Source organism: Carassius carassius, chromosome 14 (assembly GCF_963082965.1).
Source record: "Carassius carassius chromosome 14, fCarCar2.1, whole genome shotgun sequence".
Taxonomy (NCBI): domain Eukaryota; kingdom Metazoa; phylum Chordata; class Actinopteri; order Cypriniformes; family Cyprinidae; genus Carassius; species Carassius carassius.
The window spans coordinates 3,126,836-3,141,990 of NC_081768.1; the positions used below are offsets into that span (position 1 = coordinate 3,126,836).

Here is a 15,155-nt window from a genome sequence, read left to right on the forward strand (position 1 = left end):
ACCCAGAGAATATATACATGCACTTTATATGGCAAGATCTCCTTGATACAATGCAAAATATGTCATATAGAACACTTCCATATGGGCAGTAAGTGGTAATGTTTCTCTAAGGCCATGCTGACCTGTGTTAAACAGAGGGTTTATTTGTGTCTGTTCGTGTCTGTTCTGGCGCCTGGCTGTGCCAGTGATAAGAATGGGAGGAGCAATCTAAACTTGATAGGACATAATGAAATGAAGTTGTAGGCCACTTCTCTCATTTCATGAAATGGCATCATTTTTGACTTATGCAATGTCTTTTTTACTTTTTTTACTTTTACACACACACACACACACACACACACACACACACACACACACACACACACACACACACACACACACACATATATATATATATAGCTAAGTTTTTTATTATTATTGCTGTTATAGTTTTTTGCACTTTAACAAAGATCCAAATAATGCATTTACTTCATACATAGATATGTTATTATTGTTGTTACTATTTTAATGTTGTTAATGTTATTGTTATAATTTTTATTACAATTTCTAAATCACATCATAAACGAGTGGGCAATTAAAAAAAAATTAATAAAGTGAACTGTCAGTGTTGCCGCGCAACGAGGTGACGTCATCCAAACTCGGAAGTGGAACGTTACAGTTACAGTGAAAGCGAAAGTGAAAACACGAGGAACTCCTGTAGTTATCATCCAAGAAACAGATACAGTCCAGCAGCCTTGCCAGATATCAAGATGGAGAATTCTGTGAGATTAAAAATTATTTTATTTTCGTGATTTTTATTTAAAGACTGATTCACGGAGTTATCTTGAGCAAATAGAATGAAATATACAGTCATCTCTTCCAGACAAACGACGGAAGCTGTGCACGTTTTGTAAAGATTTAAAATATCTGAATCCATTTTGCGCTTCACTCGAATTTACGGTGCAATTCTGAACTGACTCCGGATCAAAACAGAGACCTCACTGCAGAGAGACTACAGTATATCAGATTAAGACTGCTTTTCTTGAAAGAACACCTTCGAAATCAGGTACATGAGAAATTAGAATATTCTACACGTCTTTATTAAAGTACGGAGTTACCTTTATTAAAGTTCTGTTGTCATTTGGTAAAAACAATTGCACTTTGATATATTTTATCAATATTTTATTATTCACTTTGCATTGTCCTCCAAGGTTCAACATGGTTAGTTAACATGGTAGAAGTCCTAAAAACATGGTTTTACCATGATACATGGAACAAAAGTGTGCCCTCATTAGACCACTGATTTAAAAAAAAAACATGCATTTAAATAATATGATTTGCCTTTGTTTAGCTAAAAGAGAAGCAAAAAAGGCTTCATAAAGAAGAGTTTAGGCATCACTGAGATCATCTGCTCTGCTGACATGTCCACAGGAGTCAAGGTTTGTCAATTTTGTGCTATACACTAAAAAAATGGCGCTGAAAAAAATTTCACTCACAAATTGCTAGTAAATTGGACAAAAATGTATGAAGAAATGACAAGTAACCTGTTGAATTGTACTTGAAATTTGGAAGTAGGAAAACTGAAATAATATTTCTTTAAAGCTTCCAAATTGTTGTCTTTCCCACTTCAAAAAGTCATGGTATGGTGTATTCTTATATTTCATTATTCCAGGTATTTAAGCTGAATCAGCTGCAACAAGTTTTCTATTATTTTTGCATGCTGTTGTTTACATTGTAACTGAATTTTGAGCTGTTCTTAGGGCATTTGCATGTCGGGTTGGCATGCATGACACTACATATTTGCATTATTCCACATTTGAATAGTCACACTGCACTGTTCGCTGTATCCCTCAGCTCGGTGTTGTGTGTGGACTAGGCAGTCCAGAGCAGAAGACGAAGTGGTATCTCTCGGTTTCAATAAGTCAGGAATATACTAGATGTCTTCAAGACCTCAAACACGCTCAATAGATGTGCACAAAACTGTTTGTAGTTCAAAGTCCTGATCATTTTGGTCTCCATGAGTTTGCACATGTGTCGTTTGTTTATTGCAAGAATAACTGAAATTATTGATTTAAAGATATAGTTTACCCAATAATTAAATTTGTCTGAAAGCTTCCTCACCCATATAAGAGGCAGATGAGTTTGGAGAAATGTAGCATTGCATCACTTGCTCACAAGTGGATCCTCTGCAGTGAATGGGTGCCATCAGAATGAGTCCAAAAAGCTGATTAAAACATCACAGTAATCCACACCACTTAAATCCATCCATTAATGTCTTGTGAAGTGAAAAACTGTGTTTGTGTAGGAAACATATCCATCCATCATTAAGAGTTTTAACTTCAATCTGTTGTTTCCAGCTAAATCCTTGATCCACAATGTTGATTCCTTCATTGAAAAAGTAATCTTGTCTGAAACAGGGGAGAAATATGCACAAATATTTATTTAGGCCAAAACAGTCCAGAGTGGTTCTAAACAAATATTTGTGTGGATTTTGACGTGAGACAACAACAGATGATGTACTTATTTTACTGGAGGAAGCGTTATGTATTATTAACTCGTATTTTGGTTAAAGTTAAAATGCCTGATTAAAGTATTAGTTTCTTACAAACATGAAGTTGTTTTGCTTCATAAGATGTTAATTGAAGGACTGTAGTCGTGTGGATTTCTTGTGGATTATTGTGATGTTTTTAATCTGCTGTTTAGATTCTCATTCTGACGGCACCCATTCACTGCAGTGGAGCCACTGGTGAGCAAGTGATGCAATGCTACATTTCTCCAAATCTGATGAAGAAATAAACTCATCTGCATCTTGGTGGCCTGAGGTTTAGTGCATATTCAGCAATTGTTCATTTTGGAGTGATTTATTCTTTTAATGTCAATGCAACATGTCCTATCAGATTTTGTGTGTTTAATTGCAGGAGTTACAGTTTACTGGAATGTTTGCAATGACTGAGAGGGGCATTATCACTGAGGCCCGATACGATCAATCCACACACAGGTATTCCCAAGTCTTTTCTACTCTTTCATCTACAGAACGATCTGGGGTCAACAGTGATTTTAATGCAAATTTGAAAAGAATACTCGACCCAAAATCTACAGTAAATTGTGGTGTCAGCTACTGATGTTGTAAACCCATATGATATTCATGCCTACTTATGGAATAATACACAGCTGATATTCATACCATTGAGTTCCAAATAGGTTAAAAAGCAGCAAAAAAGGTTTTATAAAAGTTCTCAGTAACCCATAAAATAGCTTTATGAGGAACGGACTGAAATATAATGTGTTATTCTCTGAAGATCTTACATTTTTGGATGAACTCTTACTTGGATAGGAGTACAGATGAAATTGATCTTGTATCTAGAGTCAGATACAAATCCACACTTACTTGGATTATTATGAAACCGACACAGAAAAATGTTTCTGATGGTTGTTTTGCAGGAGTTTATTATTCACACACTTTCCGAAGATGCTCAGAAAATGTACATCAGTAACGCAATGAAAGGAAACTATGCTGCTGTATTTGCTCCGCTTATTATCAATGGAAAATCTCAGGGTAAGACTGATGCAACTATTCTATTGTCCTCATTTGAAAGTCGCTTTAGATAAAAGTAGTGGCTTCAATGTGATGGCTTGTTGCTCTGACGCCCTCCCGTCTGGGTCTCACCATACAAGCCTTGGCTCCACTCACATTTAACACAGCTGTAAGTGTTATTAGTCTGGAAACATGATTATCATGCTCCATCACAAACTTGTGTGTCCCAGTAAAATCAGTGATGCTTCAGCTTCACCACAAGAGGGAGACAAGCAACTATTTCTCAAGCGTAATATTGTGTTATTTTTGTATTATTTATATAGTGTTATAATAGTATTTTAATTATCTTTTACTTTTATATTTTCAGTATTCATTTTAATTTTACTTTAAGCTTTAGGGATTTTATTATGTGCCTTTGTCTTTTTTTATTATTATATTTCAGTTTAACTATTTTATTTCAGTTAGTTACAACATTATTTAATTTTGAGTTTAGGATATATATATATATATATATATATATATATATATATATATATATATATATATGCTAAGATGAAATGATAGTTCAGTTAAAAATGTAAATAATAATTTTTTTCTCTCACATAACGGTTCTGACTTTCTATCTTGTGAAAAACAAAAAAAATTATGCTTTTTTTCCATACAGTAAAAGTGGAAGGGGACTGGAGTCACTTCAAATCAAGTCAAAATGTATATATATTTTCACAATACACATAGTTTAAAGCTGCTCTACTGAAAATCCTGATATTAATATTTACAGTATTTTAATATCGTTATGCCTTATAGTTGCGTTTAGCAGATTAGAGCTAGGTGATAATATAGTTAACATTTTGTGACAAATACAAGCAATCAGGCAGCTGAGATTCGCTATATAGTGTATATTGCCCTATGCAACTGCACTGTATGTATGCAGATATGTATGAAGTACTTGTAAATCCAACTTTATCTAAAGAGCTGGCCTATAATATAGTTTTAAGAGCTGCTTTGTCAATCTGCTAAATATATCATTTTGTAATTCACAAATGAAAATAAGTCATACGTTTTAAACACCTTGAAGATGAGTAAATTATAATTTTAGTGTGAACTGCATCTTTATTAATTATGTCCAGTCTTATTAACTTGTTTTTGTAAAAATGACCTTTACACATTGCATCTTCTCTACAGCTGGGGTTCATCATTGCAGTACGCTACAGTCACAGGTAAGATGTTAAAAAATCTTTGTGTGAATGTCATGAAAGTTCATGTGAAATTCAGATATGATGCACTGGTGGTACCAGATCAAAAGAATTCCTTGTAATTAATTATCAGTATTATACGGTTGCGCTCCTTCAAACGCATCAAAACTGCATCGACGAGTTTCAAAAGCGATTTATGTGGTCGTAGGGGAAAGAAAAATAAACAACATGTTCAAGAAATGAGTGAAAACAAAATGAGAGAGTTTCTCCTCACCACAGAGCACATCCAGTTCAGAGGGATACTCTCGTCCGTGCCTCCGCTGCTGTGTCTTCCTCACAGGTGGCTTTGTGCGGGTGTGCGTCTGTGTGGTCGACGCTGGGTGTCTCTGAGTTTGGCATCCCCAGGCTGAAAAAATACAGAAAGAGAGGAAATGTTTGCTTTCTATAGTTGCAGGTTTTCCATTTGCAAAAGAGCTCCGCGCACCCACACACACACATATCAGAGGAGGAACAAAGAGCCACCCCTCTGGTGCCAAAACACTCAGAGCACTCAGGTGTGAGAGAAAAACCACACTCACAGTTATCAGGCTCCACGCTCTCAGCCCACCACACCTCTTCTTACGCACCACAGACTTTCTGAACGAGAGGCTTTACGATTAAAAACAACAGTGTGCCATCAAACCATCGGTGGTCATGGTGCACGCATGTGGCTCGCAGGTTTGCTCTGAACAAGCAACAGGTTGTTCGGTCGTCCACTGGTTAGTTTTAATGGCGGGAAGGTTAGTTGTAAAGATGAGACTTGAAAAATAGACAACTGGTGAGATTGATACGCAAGCTGGACACTTCTCTTGCAATCTCTTGAAGTCACCATGAAATATTCCTTGGTGCACGTCATTACAAAGAAAACTGTGTTTGTATTTGCAGTTTCTGATGATCACATTACTACGCCGTCTGTAAAATTACTTTAATTTTTGACTGATATCACTGAAGTCATGCAGCCATTTGTTCATGCATGACACTGTATGAATTTATATACTATTATAGTATTTTTTTAATTATTATTTATTAGCTTTTATTTTTATAATTTCAGTTTTAAGATTTTAGTAATTTTTGTTATTTGCTTTATTTTATTATTATTAATTTAAACACACACAGATGCACGCACACACATACATACACACACACACACACATATATATATATACATATACATACATAACCACACAGGTGCATCTCCAAAAATTTGAATATCATGGAAAAGTTATTTATTTTTTGTAATTTAATGAAAAAAAGCAAACTTTCTTATATTCGAGATTCATTGCACACAAACTGAAATATTTCAAGAGTTTTTTTTTAATTTAATTCCGACTTACAGCTTAGGAAAATTAAAATTCAGTATCTCAAAAAATGTTAATTTTCTCAAAGATCAATCAAAAAAAGATTGATAAAAAAGAAATGTTCAAGATCTCCAAAGCAGGTTTAATTATGCACTTAATACTTGGTTGAGGCTCCTTTTGCATGAATTACTGCTTCAATGCGGAGTGGCATGAAGGTGATCAGCCTGTGGCACTACTGAGGCGTTGCAATGACTGAGAGGTCCTCTGTATTGTTTGTCAGATGTTACTTATCTTGCTCTTCACAATACCCCATAGATTCTCTGTGAGGTTCAGGTCAGGTGAGTTGGCTGCCCAATCAAGCACAGTAGTATCATGGTCAGCAAATCAATTGGAAGTGGATTTGGCACTGTGGGCTGGTGCTAAAGTCCTCTTGCAAAATGAAATCAGCATCTTTATAAAGCTTATCAGCACATGGATGCATAAAGTGCTCCAAAATCTCCTGGTAGATGGCTGCATTGACTTTGGACTTAATAAAACACAATGGACCAACACCAGCAGGCGTCATGGCACCCAAATGATTCAGAAACTTCACACTGGACTTCAAGCAGCTTGAATTCTGTGCCTGAAGACGTCTGAGTGTGGTGACTCTTGATGCGCTGACTCCAGCTTCAGTCCACTCCTTGTGAAGCTCTGCCAAATTCTTGAATCGTCTTTTCCTGACAATCTTCCCAAGGCTATGGTCATCCCTGTTGCTTGTGCACCTTTTCTTGCCACGTTTTTTCCTTCCAGTAAACTTTCTATGAATATATTTTGATACAGCACTCTGTGAACAGCAGCCCATTCAGCAATGACCTTCTGTGGCTTACTGACCTTGTGGAGGGTGTTGATGATTGTCTTCTAGACAACTGTCAAGTCAGTAGTCTTTCCCATAATTGTGGTTGTGGTTAAACTAGCCCAAGAGGTACGCAGTATTTATACTCAAAATTAATCAAACTTAAAAATGCAATATTCAAATTTTTTGAGATACTGAATTTTTTATTTTCCCAAGCTGTAAGTTGTAACCATCAAAAAAAAAAAAAAAAAAAAAAAAAACCTGTGAAATATTTCAGTTTGTGTGCAATGAATCTAGAATATAAGAAAGATAGCTTTTTTTTAAGAAATTACCTTTTCTAAGACTATATTTTCTATTTTTCTATATTTTAGTAAGTTTATTGTTTTTTTATAGCTTTAATAGATTTTATTTCAGTTTTAGTCATTTTAAATATTTTTTATAAAAGTCTTTATTCATTTAAATTTCTGTTTTAGTTTTTGTAATTTATGTTTGTTATTTTTTTTAATGCTTTATTTGTTTCCTTTCTGTTGTAAAGTACAGTTTTTACTATTTTATTATTATTATTATTATTATTATTATTATTATTATTATTAATTGTTCAGAAACCAGTGAGTAGCACACAAAGCATATTGCAAATCAGAATCACAGAAAATAATAATAATAATTATAATAATAATAATAACAAACAAAAGTAACAAAAACATTTTAAAAAGTTAAAGTATTTCATATAATATTTATATTTTAATTTGTTTCAATTAGCTTTATTTCAATTATTGGAAATGATTAATAATAGTTATTAATTATTTTAATATTTTAGTTGTACTTAACAATGACTGTAATGTCCAACAACCAAGTAGGATTTAGTTAATGCAGTCCTTTTAAAATCTTACCTACAGTCAATGGTGATTTAATGTCAGAAATTCTTAATGCAATCTAAATTTTAAAAACAAATTACATAATATCTGAAAGATTCTTATACAGGATGTCAAGTAGGAAGTATATGGGAGATAAAATAAATTGTAAATGCCATTAACAGTGTAACACATGAATGACGAGAGAGAGTGCTGCCATCTGTTAAGTGTTATGAAGGACAGTTGTTCAGATGACAGACACTCGTCAGTCTTCAGGAAATGTAGGTGTGCGTTTGCATTATGTGGTTCCGCTTATGTCTTCCGCCTTCTTCTATACGTTCCACTATAGAATATTGTAGTTCAGAATAGTTCGTTGATCTGTGTTGCGATAAAAAAGAGCTCTACTTCTAGAATAATGTATTGAGAAAGATAACGTTACACATGCCAAAAGTAGTCTCAGATAAAAACAGTGCTTTCTCACGAAGGCTGTCGTGTTAAGATCACATGACCTGCTGTATATCTCCATAACAATAACCCTACTGACGTCACCGAAGCTGTGCATCTGTTTGTTCATGTTAACTAACAGAAGTGTTGTTTCTATACTATTGTTGTAGTATTTATTAATAATTAGATATTTTAGATATTATTACATTTTATGTGCTTTTATTCATTTTTTTATAGCTTTAATTTATCAAATTTTATTATATTTAATTTTTTATATACATTTAGTTTAATATTTTTATTATTATATATTTTTTTGTTGTTGTAATTTTAGATATTTGTATTCCTTTTTTTTGGGGGGGGGGGTTCAAATGTTTGATATAACATCAATAAAATTTTTTATTTCAGTTTCAGTTTACTTTCGGATATTTGGTTGCAGAATAAATAATAATAGATGACAAAATCTGCAACATCGACACTTATTGAACCGGACTGTATCAACATTGAGCTAAATAACAACAATATTGCCTTCTGTACAGCTGCTTATTGTCCAGTAATTAATAATATGATGAACTAAAATTAATCAACACTGAACTAAATTAAACTGAATGACACGATTGCCCTTTTTAAAGTTTCTTCATAGCTGAATTAAAGAAATTTGCTACATTACCAGTTCTTATCTTGTTTCTTACTGTGAGTCTGCTATATAAACATATGTGACTTAACTCAACAAATACACTACATCTATAAATAGGGTGCTTCTACAATAACATCAGTAACCCAATGTTCTACATGGCATTTGACTAGCACATAATGTGTCTGTTTAATTTGAAGCGGCCTGTACAAGACAAGACACTCAACTTTAGATGAGGCATGTTACAATAGGATATCTGTGTGGGCTTCTCACCTTTAAAACCACACATATGCGCACACACTCACACACTCCCATCTCGTCTGCTCTGTGGGGAAGCCACCTGCAGATGTTAGATGTAGAGATACAGTTTGTGGTAGTTCAAGAGTCACAGGTGTACAAAGCTCGACTTCAGTACAGCAGAAAGACACAAACACCTACAGACACAAGACCAGACGTCCACCACAGCACGCCTTCCTCCGCACACTAATGCATGCACTGCGGTTAGAAAAGTGGGTTACCTGGAAGGTTACCGGTTTATTTCTCTGTGCGTCGACATCCAGGTGTGTTGAGGGACATCTGACCCTTTGCTGTGACCCCCTTTGTGTGTCTGCTTTGGTTTGTGTGTGATTATGTGACAATGACAGAAGTTTCTGAGTGTGCAGTGACTGCATTGAATGCATTAAACATCTAAATGAAACGCACATGTTCTTATTGTCTCTTTTCGCAGTCGCAGACAGTTTGGCCCAAAGGACCAGGATCAAATGCAGTATCTGAGACCTGGCTGCTGCCCTCGCACTCACCTTCAACACCAGGTACATACTTCCTGTCCACGGCCACATCCCTTTGAGGTGATCTTTTTATGTACAGACAAGACACTACATGCAAAAACTTTGTTTTTCATGCACTGGTCATTTTTGAGATTTTGGGCTATTTGGGTCGTCTTGATGTGTTGTTTAAGGCTAGTGGAACAAAATACACTTTGAATCTGTTTGCATGTGTAAATCTCAATTATACAACAATGGCCAGTTTCTCAAGTGTTTTATTTTATTTTTTTGTCCACTTCAGCAGTACTTACATGCATACAGTACATAAAAACGTATGTTTATCTATATCCTGAAGTTTTTTTACATGGAGTTTGTTCATAAATTATTCACCTGATTTGATCCGACATTCATTCCTAAAATCATGGTGGATTATTATTATTTTTTGTACATTTTCTGGATGTTGACTATTTTCTGCATTATGGAGTCATAAAAATCCGTAAAAAGTTTTGACTGTAATATGCCAACAGAATGAAACCGTTTTGAATCGGTTTTATCCAGTATTCAGATTTCTATTCTGGAATAATGCATGTTTAATAATATTATGCATCATTTGCATATTTAAACATAATATCTCAGAAAGCTTGTAATTCCTTATTTGCAGTTCTTAATGTAATTAATCAACTGGGGAAGTATGGTGAGGTTATTAGGTTATTAGAAGTTATTAGAAATATGGTGATAACTATTAGTATTAGGGGTGTCTTGCCTAATTTAGCATATACTTTTTGTTTTATATTTCCTTGGGAGTACACTGCAAAACTATTTACAAAACAGTCATTTCTGCATCAGTCTTTCTAGATTTTCCCCCTATTTTGTCATGGAAGCTCTATCATGGATTTATTCTTTTGCTTTTGGAGCAAATGGGAATATGAAATATTATTAGCTGTCTACTCTGCGGTCACTACTATAGAAATTCATCAACTATGATGACTTGCTCTTCTGAGAATCCCAGTTTAATGTGAAAAGGGTCCATTGTATTTTAAACAACAAAAAGGCTTTATAATCTCGCTTTCCTGCCAACTTCAGTCAAGAAAATGAATTACATAAAGAACACTACAACTATGACAACTCTCACAGCTCCGTGGAAAGTGAATCAAATAAATAATTCATCACTATCACCATGTAGATACACCCCATTCTGGCTCAACCCTGACTTTCAACTATACAACAAACCTATCTATTTTCAATCATGGCAACAAAAATGAATAACACACCCCTACATTTATTTCAAAATAACCAACTTATATCATTTAACACACTAGTCCAGAAGTATGGTCTCGGGGTATAACAGTATCTCCAGTATCAACAAATAAAATCCATAATCAAATCTAAGATTAATAATGTAATAAATAACCCACTGCATCCCTCCCAGTTGATGGAAGAGATAATGAAACTCAATACAAAAACAGTACCTATTGTCTCCACTAGTAAACCCCCAATTATTATTATTATTTTATAATAATAAAATAATCTGTTAGATACTCAATTATTCTCACACACCTAGATACAATGACGCACACACAGACACACACACAGACACACACACACACACACACACACACACTAACACTTACTAGAATACATATACAGGAGTTATCAGAATTATCTTTAAAATGTTAGCTATCAATTTATATGTTTGTTTGTCCAAGTCATTTTGTATTTGGCACTTGTAATCATCTTCACATTCTTTACTTGAATAATAAGAAAAATTATAATAATGAAAAACTTTTTAATGTTGAATCAAAATAGCACATACACAATCTTAAAAGTAGTAAGACTGCAAACCATATTGGCTTATTTTTCTATAAATGGTCTGGGTGTCTACACAGAACACCAAACTATATCAAAACTACCAAGAAAATCCTCTTTTCCATCATATGCATCCTTTAATGACTTAAAAGTGGCAGCACAAAGAGCAGTTTTACTGGCCTCCACTGGAGGTCTCTGTGTTTGTGCAGTTCAGATCACTGGCACATTCTGAGAAATACCACAGGAGGAGAATCAAAGGAAAAGAGGAGCTCAGATGCCTCCTTCTGAGAAACCACTGCAGGTTTCATCAGTATTTATCAAACACATCTGCGCTTTATTAGAAACAAAAGAGATAGTTTAGAAAGTCAGTTTAATGGTCAAACATTTGTACAGTGTAAGTCAGACAGAGGTTTAGTTACTGACACATAAATATTCTATTTATAATATATAAAAGAAAATAATAGCTTTTTTTCCATTATTTGATATGTAAATGTATTTGTTTATTTATCAATTTATTCTGTAGCTAAAACATTGCAGCATGTTTCTAGCACCACCGGGATCATATATATTTATTCAAAGCAATTATATACTAAGTTAGGCTTTGATGTGTTTGTATTATATGTGCATTGTCCGTATGTTCGCTGCAGGTTTGATGGATCGTGCTTGGTGTCAGGGTCAGGATCTTCAAGCTCTCGTCGCAGGACTCAAAGCCTGCAGCACGTGGGAGAACGTTGCGTGTCTGCAAGACTGCCGTTAGTTTACTGGCAGAGTGGTAAGTACATGTGTGTCTTTGCACCTAAATACACACATATACACAGAGATGTAACAGTGTCAAATACCAACATCCTGAACTGTCAAAGAATAACTTGCATTGACGTTTTTGTGGAAAGTGGTGGCATAGTATATATAAGTGGTACACTTTGACATGCTTTACAAATGATATTCTAATACAATTTGAAATTGGATTTTGCTCGTTCTTTTATTATTCTTATTATTATACATGCATTTTTAATATTAATTTAAAGCCTGCATAGAATATCTAGGATCATTACAGGGCAATTTAAATGATCTAGTGAAGACAAAAAGTTGATCAATCACTTGATGACCAGTTCTCATTTATTTAAAACATAGATGTAGGTTTTTGCTTTCTTGAAAAATAAATGTAAATGTCAGTGGTGTAAGCTTATTAATAGCCTGTGGTTTTTGTTGGCTTACAATGCTTGTGGTGTGAAAAGCACGTGTATGTTTAAAATGCGTGAAACCACAGGGCTGATGTATAATTCATTAGTGCACGATTTTGATCTCACGCAACACAAAACACGAGGTAAGAAAACAGCACTTGTGTTAACTTTAAGATGGCTTTTAAATAAACAAGGATCTAATGCATTGTCACACAAACAAACACTAAAAACTTTAAACGAATGTTTGCATCGTTATTAGTTGCGTTTACTAAGGCAAGCATCATTACTATAATTCAAGCTCTAAACCGATTATACTTTCACCTTGCAAGTGATTATTGACTTGGACCTGTAAGAAACCACCTAACAAAACTCTAGCAACCACATATTAATGTGCACGAGACCACTCAACCATAAATCAGCATCCTGATAATCATTTACAACATTCTAGCATCACTGTGGCGAGGTTTGCACTTCTCACATTTTTTATTTCCATCCATTTAATTAGCAAAATACCACCAAAACTAATAAACATTCCACCAAAATTCAGTAAAAGGGAAAGAAGGCCTCTGTGTTAGTACTTGTTTAAAAGGATCATATGATGCGATTTTAATTTTTCCTTTCTCTTTGGAGTGTAACAAGCTCTTGGTGCATAAAGAAGTAGGGATGCACGATCATGATTTTTCATGGCCGGTTCCGATACCGATTTTTTACACGCAAATTGGCTGATTCCAATACCGATTTCCGATTTTTTATTTTTTTTTAAGCAACAAACAAGAAATAAGGAAAGGATGTTTATTTGGTATTAATAAGCCAAACTAGCTTTTGGCTATTGAAAACAATAACCATCTGAAATTAATTTATACAGCCTACATTCAATACAAACATAGATGGTACAGACATCAGCATTTAGCTTTTGTTTTTGAATTGGGTTAAAACTACATAGAACTGGCCTTAGATGAAAAGATTAACTGTAACCATGTGAAATTAAATCCAAAAAACTGCATAGTTCTACAGTCCTAACAACACAATCAACACACATTCAATAAGATGTTTCTTAATCAGCATTCAGTATATGTTTTAGTTTTTAAATTTGGTTTTAAATATAAAAAAAGGTCTTTACCAGTGAGACTAAATAAAAGTAAAATGTCCAAAATGTTAAAATAAAATTTTTTTTGGTGCGAATAAAACAAAGATGCAAAGTCTTTCATTCGTCCAATTAAAAAAAAAAAAAAAAAAAAATAGTAATAATAAAAATAAACATATAGGGTAATGATTCACATCTATATTTATTTTTACTTGAGCCAGAGAAAAATAAATAACTATTGGCTCAAGTTAAAAAAAAATATAGATGTGAATCATTACCCTAAAATGTTTTAATTGGATGAATGAAACACTTTTTTCCAGTATGCTACAGCAGGTGATTTTTTAAATCAAATTAAGTCTATGTATTTTTAAGGTACAATAAAAATAATAGTCCTATACAGAACTGACATTTACTTCTGTCTTTTTAAACGTGTATGCAAGTTCTACTTTAAAAAAAAAATAAAATCAGTTTTTTCATGGTTTAGTCCATTTCGTTTCTCATCCAACATGCGAGAAGTTGAGCTGAACATCACTTCACTGTCTCAATGTTCGCGCAAAGAAAGAAGACATACCTTTTATTCTCTCTGTTGTCGTCGGCGCCATGTCGTGGAGTCGCTGTTTGTTTCCTTGTGAAAAGTGAAAACTACTTTGTTTGGCCTAGAAATCAATTGTGTTGAATTTCAACACTGTTCCAGAACAATCCTACCCAAATATTCAGATGTGTGCTGTGCATTTTATGGAGGATGAGGACTGTTTCCTGAACCAGTAGCCTGCAATGCATCTGTGGCACAACGGTTGTTTCTATAAAGTTGGGAAGTTCAAACATTGCAAGGACAGTCTGGTGCTCTGACTCATAGCCTGTAAGAACATATTTTATATTTAAATAATTGGCCACTGATGATTCAAACATGAGTTTTGAGCCGTGTAGAGTAGGCTTGTTGTTTGTAGTTTCTCAGATCACAAATGCAGACATGGTTTTATGCTTACATAGCGCGATACGCAATGCTTATAAAGATATATACTAAGATATACTAAGTCATTATAATCAGTAATTATGTCCCCACTTGATACACATATATTTGGCCAATCACAATGCACTGGATAGCTGGCCAATCAGAGCACACCTCGCCTTTATAGCGCGATGAGCCTTGTAAAATTGACGCATTTCAGAAGGCAGGGCATAGAGGAGAAACTATAATGTACATTATATGGAAAATAATGTTTTTTTTTTTACCTTAAACATACACACATTGCATTACACCAAATACACAAAATAATGTTCTTTTTAGCAACATCATATGACCCCATTAACGTATGATATAGTCATATACTGTAGATGTATACTGTAGTCAATATTGTCTGCTTTTGCTCTACTTCACCAATGAAACGGCTTCACAACAAACTCAGAAAATCAATTTAAGTGGGCACATATTGGATAAATTAATTAATTGGTAAACACAGCAAAACAATTCATTTCTATTTGGTTTTATGATAATTGAGTGAGTTTGAGTCAGTACAT

The 15,155-nt window shown here is 34.1% G+C and overlaps 1 pseudogene; it reads left to right on the forward strand.

Moving 5' to 3' along the window:
• The window catches only part of LOC132157559 (acyl-coenzyme A oxidase-like protein), a 47,763-nt pseudogene that overhangs the window by 870 nt on the left and 31,738 nt on the right, over positions 1-15,155 (forward strand).